This window comes from Triticum urartu, chromosome 5, assembly GCF_003073215.2.
Source record: "Triticum urartu cultivar G1812 chromosome 5, Tu2.1, whole genome shotgun sequence".
NCBI lineage: Eukaryota > Viridiplantae > Streptophyta > Magnoliopsida > Poales > Poaceae > Triticum > Triticum urartu.
In genome coordinates, this window is record NC_053026.1 from 461,062,272 (window position 1) to 461,078,057 (window position 15,786).

A 15,786-nucleotide genomic window follows, 5' to 3' on the forward strand; every position below is an offset into this window, starting at 1 on the left:
TATTATTTACCAATGATGTATGGCTATCTTATGATGTTTGAGTAGATCTGTTTTGTCCTAATGGCTATTTGATGACCGTGATTTGTTTGAGTTGTATGTTTTATTATTGGTGCTGCCTATGGTGCTCTCCGTGTTGCGCAAGCATGAGGGATTCCCGCTTTAGGGTTTGCAATATGCTTATGATTTGCTTATGGTGGGTGGCGTGAGTGTGTAACACCCCAGATATGATTTACCTAATATGTAATCCAACTCTTGCCGTTTCCGGTGTTAAGTTATTTTATTTTCTCGGGTTCGGGTTTTTGTCTCCGTGTGTTGTTGTCTTTGTCATGCATCTCATATCATGTTATCATGTGCATTGCATTTGCATACGTGTTCATCTCATGCATTCGAGCATTTTCCCCATTGTCCGTTTTGCATTCCGGCGCTCCGTTCTCCTCCGGTGGTCATTTCTACTTTTCTTTCGTGTGTGGGGATTAAACATTTCCGTTTTGGACCGAGACTTGCCAAGCGGCCTTGGTTTACTACCGGTAGACCGCCTGTCAAGTTTCATACCATTTGGACTTCGTTTGATGCTCCAACGGTTAACCGAGGGACCGAGAAGGCCTCGTGTGTGTTGCAGCCCAACACCCCTCCAATTTGGCCCAAAACCCACCAAAACCCTCTCCATCATCTAGAGCATTCGATCACGATCTCGTGGCCGAAAACTGCACCTCATTTGGACACTGCTAGCTCCCTCTATGCCTATATATATACCTCCCCCATTCGAAATCCCGGATCCCTTCCTTCCTAAACCCTATAAATCGCCCGTCGCGAGCCGGACATGTCCGCCACGCCGGACACCGCGTCCGCCGCCGCCCACGGCCACTGAGGCTCTGTCACGTGGCATGCCGGCCTCCTCCCGCCGCCGGTCCGTCCCGGCCTGAAGCCGGCCCTCCCCCGCTCCCGCCTGGGCCAAAGTGGCCGCGCCCCGCCGCCCGGCTTCTTCCCCGTGCCCGGCCGCCACTTCGCCGCCCGGTATCGTCTCCGGCGAACTCCGGCGCCGCCCCGCCGCCTCGTCGCTCTGCCGCGCCGCCCGCCTCCTCCTCCCACAGCGGCGAGCGCCGCCACCGGACGCCACCGCAGGCCTCTGGTGCCGACCCCCTCACTCCGGCCGCCCCCGACAACTCCGGCACCGACCTCCCCGGCGATCCTCGGGAACCGTGCTGCTACAGTACCCCCATATTCAGATCTGGATCTCGGGTTGACTTTCGTCCCTAACCCTAATTTTATTGCTATGTTCGTCGTGCCGTAACTTTGCACCCGTAGATCCGTTTTGGGCATATAGCATATCAAAATGTTCATCTCAGAGAGCACATCATTTCATCTCATTGCATTATTTTCATTTGAGTTCATGTTGATGCCAGAAATGCTGTTGGAAGAGTGCTATTTGAGATAATTGTCAGATCTGCTGCTCCAATTACCTATTTGTCATTTTTGCCATGATTAATGTGTGCATGATATGCCCATGAGCTCTACATGTGTTTTGTTATATGCTTTGCCATCTTTCCAGAGGTGCAATCCATGTATTTTTGTGATGTGTGTGGTGACTAGCACAAGCTTGCAAATTGGTGCATTCGTTAATGCTGATTTCAGGGACTTAGCATTTCCACCAAGTCCTTGGACTGTTTTTATCAATATGCCATATGTTCATGTTGTTTCCTAGTGATCTGTGCCTCTTTTGAGGATGATCAGTAAGGATGATTTGTTAATCTTGTAGTGCTCTATCCATCCATGTCTTTGTTTGCAATTATGGAGCACCCTAGCTTGAGTCAATCGAGCTCTACGTTTGCTACTTCGTGAATCTGGGCAGATTGTCTAGTTGTTAGCGATTTTGCCGAAGATGTTGTAGTTGATCCGTGCATGCTATGTTGTTGTTCTTGCCATGTCTAGCTTGTATAATGTGTATTCTTGATGGGTGTATGCTTAGATTGTCATGACTTGCTCTGTAGTGAGTGCATCGAGCTCGTAAACATGCCTACTTGATATCTGATTTGCATGTTCCAGTTTTTCACTAAGTCTGTGATCTGTTTATGTTTTTGCCATGTTCACATGCTTGCAATTGTATTTTCTTATCCCTTTGGCTCAAGGTCACTAAGGGACTTTTGTTAAGCTCTTTGAGTAGCTCCATGCCATGCTTTACTTTGCCATGTTCAGTTCCTGTAGCATCTAGTTTTCATGCTCCAAAGTGTGCTACGTGATCTGAAATTCCAGACAAGTGTTAATTTCACTAAGTCTGAAATCTGTTACCAAATGTATTTTTGCCATGCTTGTTTGAACCTGTTAATGGATGAATTGGCCGTAGCTCAGTGTTCATATTTTGTTAAGCATCATGAATGGATCCCTGCCATGTATTTTGTTGCATTTAGATGGCTACTTGCTGTATATCGCAGACCGGTGCCATATTTAAATTGCTTGCCATTTCCAAACCGTGTCTCCGATTCCGGTGATCTTTATATCGTTTTCAAGCGAAATCACCTCACCTTTCCAGTGGCACACTTGGATTTCCAAGTTGAGGCCAGGTTCATTCATTCCTTGTCAAATCTTGCATATGCATCACATATCGCATCCCGCATAGCATACCATGTTTGCATCATGTTGTTTGAGCTTTGCACGTGGTTGATTGTGTCCTTGTTGCTTGTTTGTCTTGTTTGGGTAGAGCTAGGAGACGAGTTCGCTAACGAGGAGCTCGTTGAGTTTGCTTTCGAGGATCCAGTCAACTCTGACAACTTTGCAGGCAAGATGATCATACCCTCAAAATCACTTCTATCTTTGCTTTGCTAGATGCTTGCTCTTTTGCTATGCCTATGCTACGATGCCTACCACTTGCTTATCATGCCTCCCAAATTGCCATGTCAAACCTCTAACCCACCATGTCCTAGCAAACCGTTGATTGGCTATGTTACCGCTTTGCTCAGCCCCTCTTATAGCGTTGCTAGTTGCGGGTGAAGATTGGAGACCGTTCCTTGTTGGGACATTATTTTCTTCTTGGGATATCATTATATTATCTTGTTATCTTAATGCATCTATATACTTGGTAAAGGGTGGAAGGCTCAGCCTCTCGCCTAGTGTTTTGTTCCACTCTTGCCACCCTAGTTTTCCGTCATATCGGTGTTATGTTCCCGGATTTTGCGTTCCTTACGCGGTTGGGTGATAATGGGAACCCCTTGACAGTCCGCCTTGAATAAAACTCCTCCAGCAATGCCCAACCTTGGTTTTACCATTTTCCACCTAGCCTTTTTCCCTTGGGTTTCGCGGACTCAAGGGTCATCTTTATTTTAAGCCCCCCGGGCCAGTGCTCCTCTGAGCGTTGGTCCAACCTAGAGCACCGTGCGGGGCCGTCCCTTGGCAACTTGGGTTACGTTGGCTCCCGTACGCTTAGCTTATCCGGTGTGCCCTGAGAACGAGATATGTGCAGCTCCTATCGGGATTTTTCGGCACAGCGGGTGGTGTTGCTGGACTTGTTTTACCATTGTCGTAGTTGTCTTGTAGAACCGGGATGCCGAGTCTGATCGGAATGTCTCGGGAGAAGGTATATCCTTCGTTGACCGTGAGAGCTTGTCATGGGCTAAGTTGGGCCTCCCCTGCAGGGATATGAAATTTCGAAAGCCGTGCCCGTGGTTATGGGCAGATGGGAATTTGTTAATGTCTGGTTGTAGATAACTTGAACCTTAACTTAATTAAAATGAATCAACTGTGTGCGTTACCGTGATGGTCTCTTTGTTGGGGAACGTAGTAATTTCAAAATTTTCCTACGCACACGCAAGATCATGGTGATGCATAGCAACGAGAGGGGAGAGTGTGATCTACATACCCTTGTAGATCGACAACGGAAGCGTTTGGTTGATGTAGTCGTACGTCTCCACGACCCGACCGATCAAGCACCCAAACTACAGCACCTCCGAGTTCTAGCACACGTTCAGCTCGATGACGATCCCTGGACTCCGATCCAGCAAAGTGTTGGGGAAGAGTTCCGTCAGCACGACGGCGTGGTGACGATCTTGATGCACTACCGTCGCAGGGCTTCGCCTAAGCACCGCTACAATATTATCGAGGACTATGGTGGAAGGGGGCACCGCACACGGCTAAGAATATGATCACGTGGATCAACTTGTGTGTCAAGGGGTGCCCCTTGCCCCCGTATATAAAGGATCAAGGGGAGGAGGCCGGCCGGCCCTCTATGGCGCGCCAAGGAGGAGTCCTCCTCCTAGTAGGAGTAGGACTCCTACTAGGAGGGGGAAAGAAGTGGGGAGGGAGAGGGAAAGGGGGGCCCCGCCCCCCCTCTCCTAGTCCAATTCGGACCAGGGGGGAGGAGGCGCGCGTCCCATCTTTGGCTGCCCCTCTCTCTCCACTAAGGCCCATATGGCCCATTACTTCTCCCGGGGGGGTTCCGGCAACCCTCCGGCTCTCCGGTTTTCTCCGAAATCACCCGGAACACTTCCGGTGTCCGAATATAGCCGTCCAAAATATCAATCTTTATGTCTCGACCATTTTGAGACTCCTCGTCATGTCCGTGATCACATCCGGGACTTCGAACTAACTTCGGTACATCAAAACTCATAAACTCATAATATAACTGTCATCGAAACCTTAAGCGTGCGAACCCTACGGGTTCGAGAACAATGTAGACATGACCGAGACACGTCTCCGGTCAATAACCAATAGCGGAACCTGGATGCTCATATTGGCTCCTACATATTCTACGAAGATCTTTATCGGTCAGACCGCATAACAACATACGTTGTTCCCTTTGTCATCGGTATGTTACTTGCCCGCGATTCGATCGTCGGTATCTCAATACCTAGTTCAATCTCGTTACCGGCAAGTCTCTTTACTCGTTTTGTAATACATCATCTCGCAACTAACTCATTAGTTGCAATGCTTGCAAGGCTTTATGTGATGTGCATTACCGAGAGGGCCCAGAGATACCTCTCCGACAATCGGAGTGACAAATCCTAATCTCGAAATACGCCAACCCAACATGTACCTTTGGAGACACCTGTAGAGCACCTTTATAATCACCCATTTACGTTGTGACGTTTGGTAGCACACAAAGTGTTCCTCCGGCAAATGGGAGTTGCATAATCTCATAGTCATAGGAACATCTATAAGTCATGAAGAAAGCAATAGCAACATACTAAACGATCGGGTGCTAAGCTAATGGAATGGGTCATGTCAATCAGATCATTCAGCTAATGATTTTTTCCCGTTAATCAAATAACAACTCCTTGTTCATGGTTAGGAAACATAACCATCTTTGATTAACGAGCTAGTCAAGTAGATGCATACTAGTGACACTCTGTTTGTCTATGTATTCACACATATATTATGTTTCCGGTTAATACAATTCTAGCATGAATAATAAACATTTACCATGATATAAGGAAATAAATAATAACTTTATTATTGCCTCTAGGGAATATTTCCTTCAGTCTCCCACTTGCACTTGAGTCAATAATCTAGATTACACAGTAATGATTCTAACACCCATGGAGCCTTGGTGCTGATCATGTTTTGCTCGTGGAAGAGGCTTAGTCAACGGGTCTGCAACATTCAGATCCGTATGTATCTTGCAAATCTCTATGTCTCCCACCTGGACTAGATCCCGGATGGAATTGAAGCGTCTCTTGATGTGCTTGGTTCTCTTGTGAAATCTGGATTCCTTTGCCAAGGCAATTGCACCAGTATTGTCACAAAAGATTTTCATTGGACCCGATGCACTAGGTATGACACCTAGATCGGATATGAACTCCTTCATCCAGACTCCTTCATTTGCTGCTTCCGAAGCAGCTATGTACTCCGCTTCACATGTAGATCCCGCTACAACGCTTTGTTTAGAACTGCACCAACTGACAGCTCCACCGTTTAATGTACACACGTATCCGTTTTGCGATTTAGAATCGTCCGGATCAGTGTCAAAGCTTGCATCAACGTAACCTTTTACGATGAGCTCTTTGTCACCTCCATATATGAGAAACATATCCTTAGTCCTTTTCAGGTATTTCAGGATGTTCTTGACCGCTGTCCAGTGATCCACTCCTGGATCACTTTGGTACCTCCCTGCTAGACTTATAGCAAGGCACACATCAGGTCTGGTACACAGCATTGCATACATGATAGAGCCTATGGCTGAAGCATAGGGAACATCTTTCATTTTCTCTCTATCTTCTGCAGTGGTCGGGCATTGAGTCTTACTCAACTTCACACCTTGTAACACAGGCAAGAACCCTTTCTTTGCTTGATCCATTTTGAACTTCTTCAAAACTTTGTCACGGTATGTGCTTTGTGAAAGTCCAATTAAGCGTCTTGATCTATCTCTATAGATCTTAATGCCTAATATGTAAGCAGCTTCACCGAGGTCTTTCATTGAAAAACTCTTATTCAAGTATCCCTTTATGCTATCCAGAAATTCTATATCATTTCCAATTAGTAATATGTCATCCACATATAATATCAGAAATGCTACAGAGCTCCCACTCACTTTCTTGTAAATACAGGCTTCTCCAAAAGTCTGTATAAAACCAAATGCTTTGATCACACTATCAAAGCGTTTATTCCAACTCCGAGAGGCTTGCACCAGTCCATAAATGGATCGCTGGAGCTTGCACACTTTGTTAGCTCCCTTTGGATCGACAAAACCTTCTGGTTGCATCATATACAACTCTTCTTCCAGAAATCCATTCAGGAATGCAGTTTTGACATCCATCTGCCAAATTTCATAATCATAAAATGCGGCAATTGCTAACATGATTCGGACAGACTTAAGCATCGCTATGGGTGAGAAGGTCTCATCGTAGTCAATCCCTTGAACTTGCCGAAAACCTTTTGCGACAAGTCGAGCTTTGTAGACAGTAATATTACCATCAGCGTCAGTCTTCTTCTTGAAGATCCATTTATTCTCAATTGCTTGCCGATCATCGGGCAAGTGAACCAAAGTCCATACTTTGTTCTCATACATGGATCCCATCTCAGATTTCATGGCTTCAAGCCATTTTGCGGAATCTGGGCTCACCATCGCTTCTTCATAGTTCTTAGGTTCATCATGATCTAGTAGCATGAATTCCAGAATAGGATTACCGTACCACTCTGGCGCGGATCTCACTCTGGTTGTTCTACGAGGTTCAGTAGTATCTTGTTCTGAAGTTTCATGATCATCATCATTAGCTTCTTCACTAACTGGTGTAGGTGTTACAGAAATAGTTTTCTGTGATGCACTACTTTCCAGTAAGGGAGCAGGTACAGTTACCTCGTCAAGTTCTACTTTCCTCCCACTCACTTCTTTCGAGAGAAACACCTTCTCCAGAAAGTTTCCGAACTTAGCAACAAAAGTCTTGCCTTCGGATCTGTGATAGAAGGTGTATCCAATAGTCTCCTTTGGATATCCTATGAAGACACACTTCTCCGATTTGGGTTCGAGCTTATCAGGTTGAAGCTTTTTCACATAAGCATCGCGGCCCCAAACTTTCAGAAACGACAACTTTGGTTTCTTGCCAAACCATAGTTCATAAGGCGTCGTCTCAACTGATTTTGATGGTGCCCTATTTAACATGAATGCGGCCGTCTCCAAAGCATAACCCCAAAACGATAGCGGTAAATCAGTAAGAGACATCATAGATCGCACCATATCTAGTAAAGTACGATTACGACGTTCGGACACACCATTGCGCTGTGGTGTTCCGGGTGGCGTGAGTTGCGAAACTATTCCGCATTGTTTCAAATGTACACCAAACTCGTAACTCAAATATTCTCCTCCACGATCAGATCGTAGAAACTTTATTTTCTTGTTACGATGATTTTCAACTTCAATCTGAAATTCTTTGAACTTTTCAAACATTTCAGACTTATGTTTCATTAAGTAGATATACCCATATCTGCTTAAGTCATCTGTGAAGGTGAGAAAATAACGATATCCGCCACGAGCCTCAATATTCATCGGACCACATACATCTGTATGTATGATTTCCAACAAATCTGTTGCTCTCTCCATAGTACCGGAGAACGGTGTTTTTGTCATCTTGCCCATGAGGCATGGTTCGCAAGTACCAAGTGATTCATAATCAAGTGGTTCCAAAAGTCCATCAGTATGGAGTTTATTCATGCGCTTTACACCGATTTGACCTAAACGGTAGTGCCACAAATAAGTTGCACTATCATTATCAACTCTGCATCTTTTGGCTTCAACACTATGAATATGTGTGTCACAACTATCAAGATTCAATAAAAATAGACCACTCTTTAAGGGTGCATGACCATAAAAGATATTACTCATATAAATAGAACAACCATTATTCTCAGATTTAAATGAATAACTGTCTCGCATCAAACAAGATCCAGATATAATGTTCATGCTTAACGCTGGCACCAAATAACAATTATTTAGGTCTAATATTAATCCCGAAGGTAGATGTAGAGGTAGCGTGCCGACTGCGATCACATCGACTTTGGAACCGTTTCCCACGCGCATCGTCACCTCGTCCTTAGCCAATGTTCGCTTAATCCGTAGTCCCTGTTTCGAGTTGCAAATATTAGCAACAGAACCAGTATCAAATAGCCAGGTGCTACTGCGAGTATTAGTAATGTACACATCAATAACATGTATATCACATATACCTTTGTTCACCTTGCCATCCTTCTTATCCGCCAAATACTTGGGGCAGTTCTGCTTCCAGTGACCAGTCTGCTTGCAGTAGAAGCACTCAGTTTCAAGCTTAGGTCCAGGTTTGGGTTTCTTCTCTTGAGTAGCAACTTTCTTGCTGTTCTTTTTGAAGTTCCCCTTCTTCTTCCCTTTGCCCTTTTTCTTGAAACTAGTGGTCTTGTTGACCATCAACACTTGATGCTCTTTCTTGATTTCTACCTCCGCAGCTTTCAGCATTGCGAAGAGCTCGGGAATAGTCTTATTCATCCCTTGCATATTATAGTTCATCACGAAGCTCTTGTAGCTTGGTGGCAGTGATTGGAGAATTCTGTCAATGACGCAATCATCTGGAAGATTAACTCCCAATTGAATCAAGTGATTATTATACCCAGACATTTTGAGTATATGCTCACTGACAGAACTGTTCTCCTCCATCTTGCAGCTATAGAACTTATTGGAGACTTCATATCTCTCAATCCGGGCATTTGCTTGAAATATTAACTTCAACTCCTGAAACATCTCATATGCTCCATGACGTTCAAAACGTCGTTGAAGTCCCGATTCTAAGCCGTAAAGCATGGCACACTGAACTATCGAGTAGTCATCAGCTTTGCTCTGCCAGATGTTCATAACATCTGGTGTTGCTCCAGCAGCAGGCCTGGCACCCAGCGGTGCCTCCAGGACGTAATTCTTCTATGCAGCAATGAGGATAATCCTCAAGTTACGGACCCAGTCCGTGTAATTGCTACCATCATCTTTCAACTTTGCTTTCTCAAGGAACGCATTAAAATTCAACGGAACAATAGCACGAGCCATCTATCTACAATCAAGCATAAACAAGCAAGATACTATCAGGTACTAAGTTTCATGATAAATTTAGGTTCAATTAATTTACTTAAAGAACTCCCACTTAGATAGACATCCCTCTAATCCTCTAAGTGATTACGTGATCCAAATCAACTAAACCATGTCCGATCATCACGTGAGATGGAGTAGTTTCATTGGTGAACATCACTATGTTGATCATATCTACTATATGATTCACGCTCGACCTTTCGGTCTCCGTGTTCCGAGGCCATATCTGTATATGCTTGGCTCGTCAAGTATAACCTGAGTATTCCGCGTGTGCAACTGTTTTGCACCCGCTGTATTTGAACGTAGAGCCTATCACACCCGATCATCACGTGGTGTCTCAGCACGAAGAACTTTCACAACGGTGCATACTCAGGGAGAACACTTCTTGATAATTAGTGAGAGATCATTTTATAATGCTACCGTCAGTCAAAGCAAGGTAAGATGCATAAAAGATAAACATCACATGTAATCAATATAAGTGATATGATATGTCCATCAACATCTTGTGCTTGTGATCTCCATCTTCGAAGCACCGTTGTGATCACCATCGTCACCGGCGCGACACCTTGATCTCCATCGTAGCATCGTTGTCGTCTCGCCAATCTTATGCTTCCAGGACTATCGCTACCGCTTAGTGATAAAGTAAAGCATTACAGCGCGATTGCATTGCATACAATAAAGCGACAACCATATAGCTCCTGCCAGTTGCCGATAACTCGGTTACAAAACATGATCATCTCATACAATAAAATTTAGCATCATGTCTTGACCATATCACATCACAACATGCCCTACAAAAACAAGTTAGACGTCCTCTACTTTGTTGTTGCAAGTTTTACGTGGCTGCTACGGGCTTAAGCAAGAACCAATCTTACCTACGCATCAAAACCACAACGATAGTTTGTCAAGTTGGTGCTGTTTTAACCTTCGCAAGGACCGGGCGTAGCCACACTCGGTTCAACTAAAGTTGGAGAAACTGTCACCCGCAAGCCACCTATGTGCAAAGCACGTCGGGAGAACCGGTCTCGCGTAAGCGTACGCGTAATGTCGGTCCGGGCCGCTTCGTCCAACAATACCGCCGAACCAAAGTATGACATGCTGGTAAGCAGTATGACTTATATCGCCCACAACTCACTTGTGTTCTACTCGTGCATATAACATCAACATATAAAACCTAGGCTCTGATACCACTTTTGGGGACCGTAGTAATTTCAAAATTTTCCTACGCACACGCAAGATCATGGTGATGCATAGCAACGAGAGGAGAGAGTGTGATCTACGTACCCTTGTAGATCGACAACGGAAGCATTTGGTTGATGTAGTCGTACGTCTCCACGACCCGACCGATCAAGCACCGAAACTACGGCACCTCCGAGTTCTAGCACACGTTCAGCTCGATGACGATCCCCGGACTCCGATCTAGCAAACTGTCGGGGAAGAGTTCCGTCAGCACAACGGCGTGGTGACGATCTTGATGCACTACCGTCGCAGGGCTTCGCCTAAGCACCGCTACAATATTATCAAGGACTATGGTGGAAGGGGGCACCGCACACGGCTAAGAATATGATCATGTGGATCAACTTGTGTGTCAAGGGGTGCCCCCTGCCCCTGTATATAAAGGATCAAGGGGAGGAGGCCGGCCGGCCCTCTATGGCGCGCCAAGGAGGAGTCCTCCTCCTAGTAGGAGTAGGACTCCTACTAGGAGGGGGAAAGAAGTGGGGAGGGAGAGGGAAATGGGGGGCGCCGCCCCCCCTCTCCTAGTCCAATTCGGACCAAGGGGAAGGAGGCGCGCGGCCCATCTTTGGCTGCCCCTCTCTCTCTCTCCACTAAGGCCCATATGGCCCATTACTTCTCCCGGGGGGGGGGGGGTTCCGGTAACCCTTCGGCTCTCCGGTTTTCTCTGATATCACCCGAAACACTTCCGGTGTCCGAATATAGCCGTCCAATATATCAATCTTTATGTCTCGACCATTTCAAGACTCCTCGTCATGTCCGTGATCACATCCGGGACTCCAAACTAACTTCGGTACATCAAAACTCATAAACTCATAATATAACTGTCATCGAAACCTTAAGAGTGCGGACCCTACGGGTTCGAGAACAATGTAGACATGACCGAGACACGTCTCCGGTCAATAACCAATAGCGGAACCTGGATGCTCATATTGGCTTCTACATATTCTACGAAGATATTTATCGGTCAGACCGCATAACAACATACGTTATTCCCCTTGTCATCGGTATGTTACTTGCCCGAGATTCGATCGTCGGTATCTCAATACCTAGTTCAATCTCGTTACCGGCAAGTCTCTTTACTTGTTCCGTAATACATCATCTCGCAACTAACTCATTAGTTGCAATGCTTGCAAGGCTTTATGTGATGTGCATTACCGAGAGGGCCCAGAGATACCTCTCCGACAATCGGAGTGACAAATCCTAATCTCGAAATACGCCAACCCAACATGTACCTTTGGAGACACCTATAGAGCACCTTTATAATCACCCATTTACGTTGTGACGTTTGGTAGCACACAAAGTGTTCCTCCGGCAAACGGGAGTTGCATAATCTCATAGTCATAGGAACATGTATAAGTCATCAAGAAAGTAATAGCAACATACTAAACGATCGGGTGCTAAGCTAATGGAATGGGTCATGTCAATCAGGTCATTCACCTAATGATGTGATCCCGTTAATCAAATAACAACTCCTTGTTCATGGTTAGGAAACATAACCATCTTTGATTAACGAGCTAGTCAAGTAGACGCATACTAGTGACACTCTGTTTGTCTATGTATTCACACATGTATTATGTTTCCGGTTAATACAATTCTAGCATGAATAATAAACATTTACCATGATATAAGGAAATAAATAATAACTTTATTATTGCCTCTAGGGCACATTTCCTTCACTCTTCTCGGCGGAGTCCGGGAAGTGAACACGATGTTGGAGTAATGCTTGCCGCAGGTTGTTCTCTAGTTATTCGTTCGCGCTTTGCCTTCTCTTCTCACTCTCTTTTGCGAACAGGTTAGCCACCATCTATGCTAGTCACTTGCTGCAGCTCCAGATATTACCTTGTCTTACCTATAAGCTTAAATAGTCTTGATCGCGAGGGTGCGAGATTGCTCAGTCCCTGTGGCTCACAGTTTACTTCCAAACCAGATGCAGGGCCTGATGACTCCGTTCCAGATGACACGCTTGAGCTCAAGTGGGAGTTCGATGAAGCTTCCCATCGTTACTATGTGTCTTTCCCTGATGATCAGTAGTGGTGCCCAGTTGGGGCGATCGGGACCGTGTCGCATGTTGGGTTGATCTTTTATTTTGGCGCCGTAGTCGGGCCATGAGTGATTGGATGATGTAATGCTATTTATGTACTTTGTTTGACGTGGCGAGTGTAAGACAACTATGTACCTTCCCCCCTTTATTATCTATTTTACATGGGATGTTGTGATGATTGCCTTACTTGCGACATTTCTTTCAATGCGGTTATGCCTCTAAGTCGTGCTTCGACACGTAGGAGATATAGCCGCATCGACGGCGTTACAAGTTGGTAATCAGAGCCTTCCCCGACCTTAGGAGCTCCCACTGATTGATCGTTTTTAGCAGCCGAGTTTGAGTCTAGAAAAAAATGTTTTGAGTCATTTAGGAATTATATATCGGAGAGTTTAGGAATTCTTTTTACTCCCCAGTCCCTTCATCGCTCTGGTAAGGCATCCTGACGTAGAGTTTTGACTCTTCTCTTCTCAAATTTCACAAAAAAAAAATTTAGGATCACGCGGGTATCTTGGAATCGTTCCGATGGTTTTGTGACGAGAACATTGTTCTTGGTGCCTCCTGTCTTTAGGGGTTGTGGCAGTGTCCCGGGGAGTTGAGCTCCGAGGTGTTGTCGTCACAATTTTATCGTTGCAGTTCTGGAATACCTGAGTTTAGTACGCCGACATCGAAAATCTCTTTTATGCAGTTGTTGGTGAGATAACCTCGACGCTACCCAGTACTGGGGCGGGAGTTCGGGAGTATTGCCATAACTTGTATAACGGATGCTTTTCGAAGGTTGAGGTAGATGGTTTCCGAAGTTTTTCTCGGTTATGTGTTGAAGGATGGATACAGCTGGATGTAGGATTTGCTAGATTTGGGTGAGATATTATGCTTCCCCTGTATCCCCAACACCTGATTGCATAACCGGAAAGGTTTGGGAGTTTCATAGGTGGGAATTCTTGTAGCTCTAGTTCTTCTTCCACCGATATTTGGTTTGAGATTGGGATTTCTTACCAAGTATTCGTTCTTGATCCGTACCTTGTTGATTTATTCCTCTACCTAAATTCTAAGTGGCTTCTCAATTTAGGGATATGTGACCATTCCAAGTGGAATGCATTCGTTCATTTTGTTCGGATGTGAAGACTATATGTTGCAATTTCATTCCGTTGGATTCAGCTTCAATATTTGTCTATCAATGTGCTAATGGATGTCAACCTCTTCAGGATGGCTTCTCCAACGTGCACGACTCCGAATCCTGATCCGCCACCACCTCCACCTCCTCCGGAGGCATGGCAAGCTGTGATGGCCGCAACCAATGCAAACACGCAGTTGATCATGCAAATTCTTCAAGAGCGCAATCAAGCGAACCAAGGCAACCAAGGCAACAATCAGAATCACTTTGCTACACTCAACCAGTTCCTTGCAAACCAGCCAAAGACCTTCAACAATTGTGTTGAGGCAACTGATGCTGACGATTGGCTTGTGGACTTGTGCAAGCATTTCGAGTGCAGTAACGTCAGGCCTGAGGACTTTGTCAAGTTCGCTTCCTTCCAACTCAAAGACCAAGCTGCAGAGTGGTTCCAGCAGTACAAAGATTCCAGAGGAGGCCGTGTGATTACCTAGGATGAATTCCGTCAAGACTTCAAAGCTCATCATATTCCTCAGAGCGTGGTTGAAAGCAAGCGTGAGGAATTCCGCAACCTAAAGCAAGGCTCTTTGTCTGTTTATGACTACAACAAGTTGTTTCAGAAGCTCGCCCGCTTTGCTAAGCAGGACGTCCCTGATGAGAAGAGCATGATATACCAGTTCAGGGGTGGTCTCAGAGAAGAAATCCAGCTAGCTCTTGTTCTCTTTGAGCCCTTGAGGTACGATGAGTTCTACAACATGGCATTGAAGCAAGAGGCTGCTCAACTGAAGTGTGATGCTTCCAAGAAGCGAGTCAGAGATGCTACTCCTTCTTCCTCTACTCAAGTGGCCAAGCAGCAGAAGTATTGGCTTCCTCCTCCTCCGTTTCGTCAGCCGTATTAGAAGAGCAAAGGTGGCAGTGGATCTTCCCACCCACCCAACCCTGGCTTTCAGAACAAGACTTCGTCTCAAGCTCTAAGATCGAGTGCTCCGTATCATCGTCCGCTTTCAGAGGTCACGTGCAACAAGTGCCAACAGAAGGGCCACTATGCCAACAAATGCTTCAATCAGAGGCGTCTCCCTCCTCCTCCTCCTATGAGATCGGCAAGTATAGCTGTGATCAAGCATAACCCCAAGCACGCCAAGGTCAACTTGCTAAATGCAGCTCAGGCAGAGGACTCGTCAGATGTCATCATGGGTAACTTTCCAGTTAACTCCATTCCCGCAAAAGTTCTTTTGACACTGGTGCATCACATTGTTTCATGTCAAGATCATTTGTTTCCAAGCATGACTTCATTTCGCAAATGTTGGGTAAACCTATGGGAGTGGTTTCTCCGGCTAAGTCTATGAGGGCTACTTCAATAGTCCCGGATGTTTCTATCATGATGGGTGATTTCAAGTTTCTGGCTTCTCCAATGGTCCTGGGTAACTCGGATATTGATCTTATTCTCGGAATGGATTGGCTTTCTAAGCACAAGGCTCAGCTTTATTGTGCTGCCAGGAAGATTCAATTGACTCATTCATCTGAGGATGTAATTGTCTTTGCCGCTCGCGATGATACAATCCGTCTGTTTTTTCTCAATGAGAAGGGTGAACTAGATGCCATCTCGCAAATTCCAGTTGTTTGCGAATATCAAGATGTCTTTCCAGAAGAGCTTCCAGGAATGCCTCCGCACCGGCCAGTTGAATTCGTCATCGATCTTGAGCCTGGCACGGAACCAGTGTGCAAGCGTCCTTACAAGCTCGGATCTAAAGAGTTGAAGGAGCTGAAGAAGCAACTTGATATTCAAGAGCGAATGGGTCTCATCCGACCTAGTTCTTCTCCGTGGGGTTGTGGTGTTCTTTTTGTGAAGAAGAAGGATGGAACGGACCGACTTTG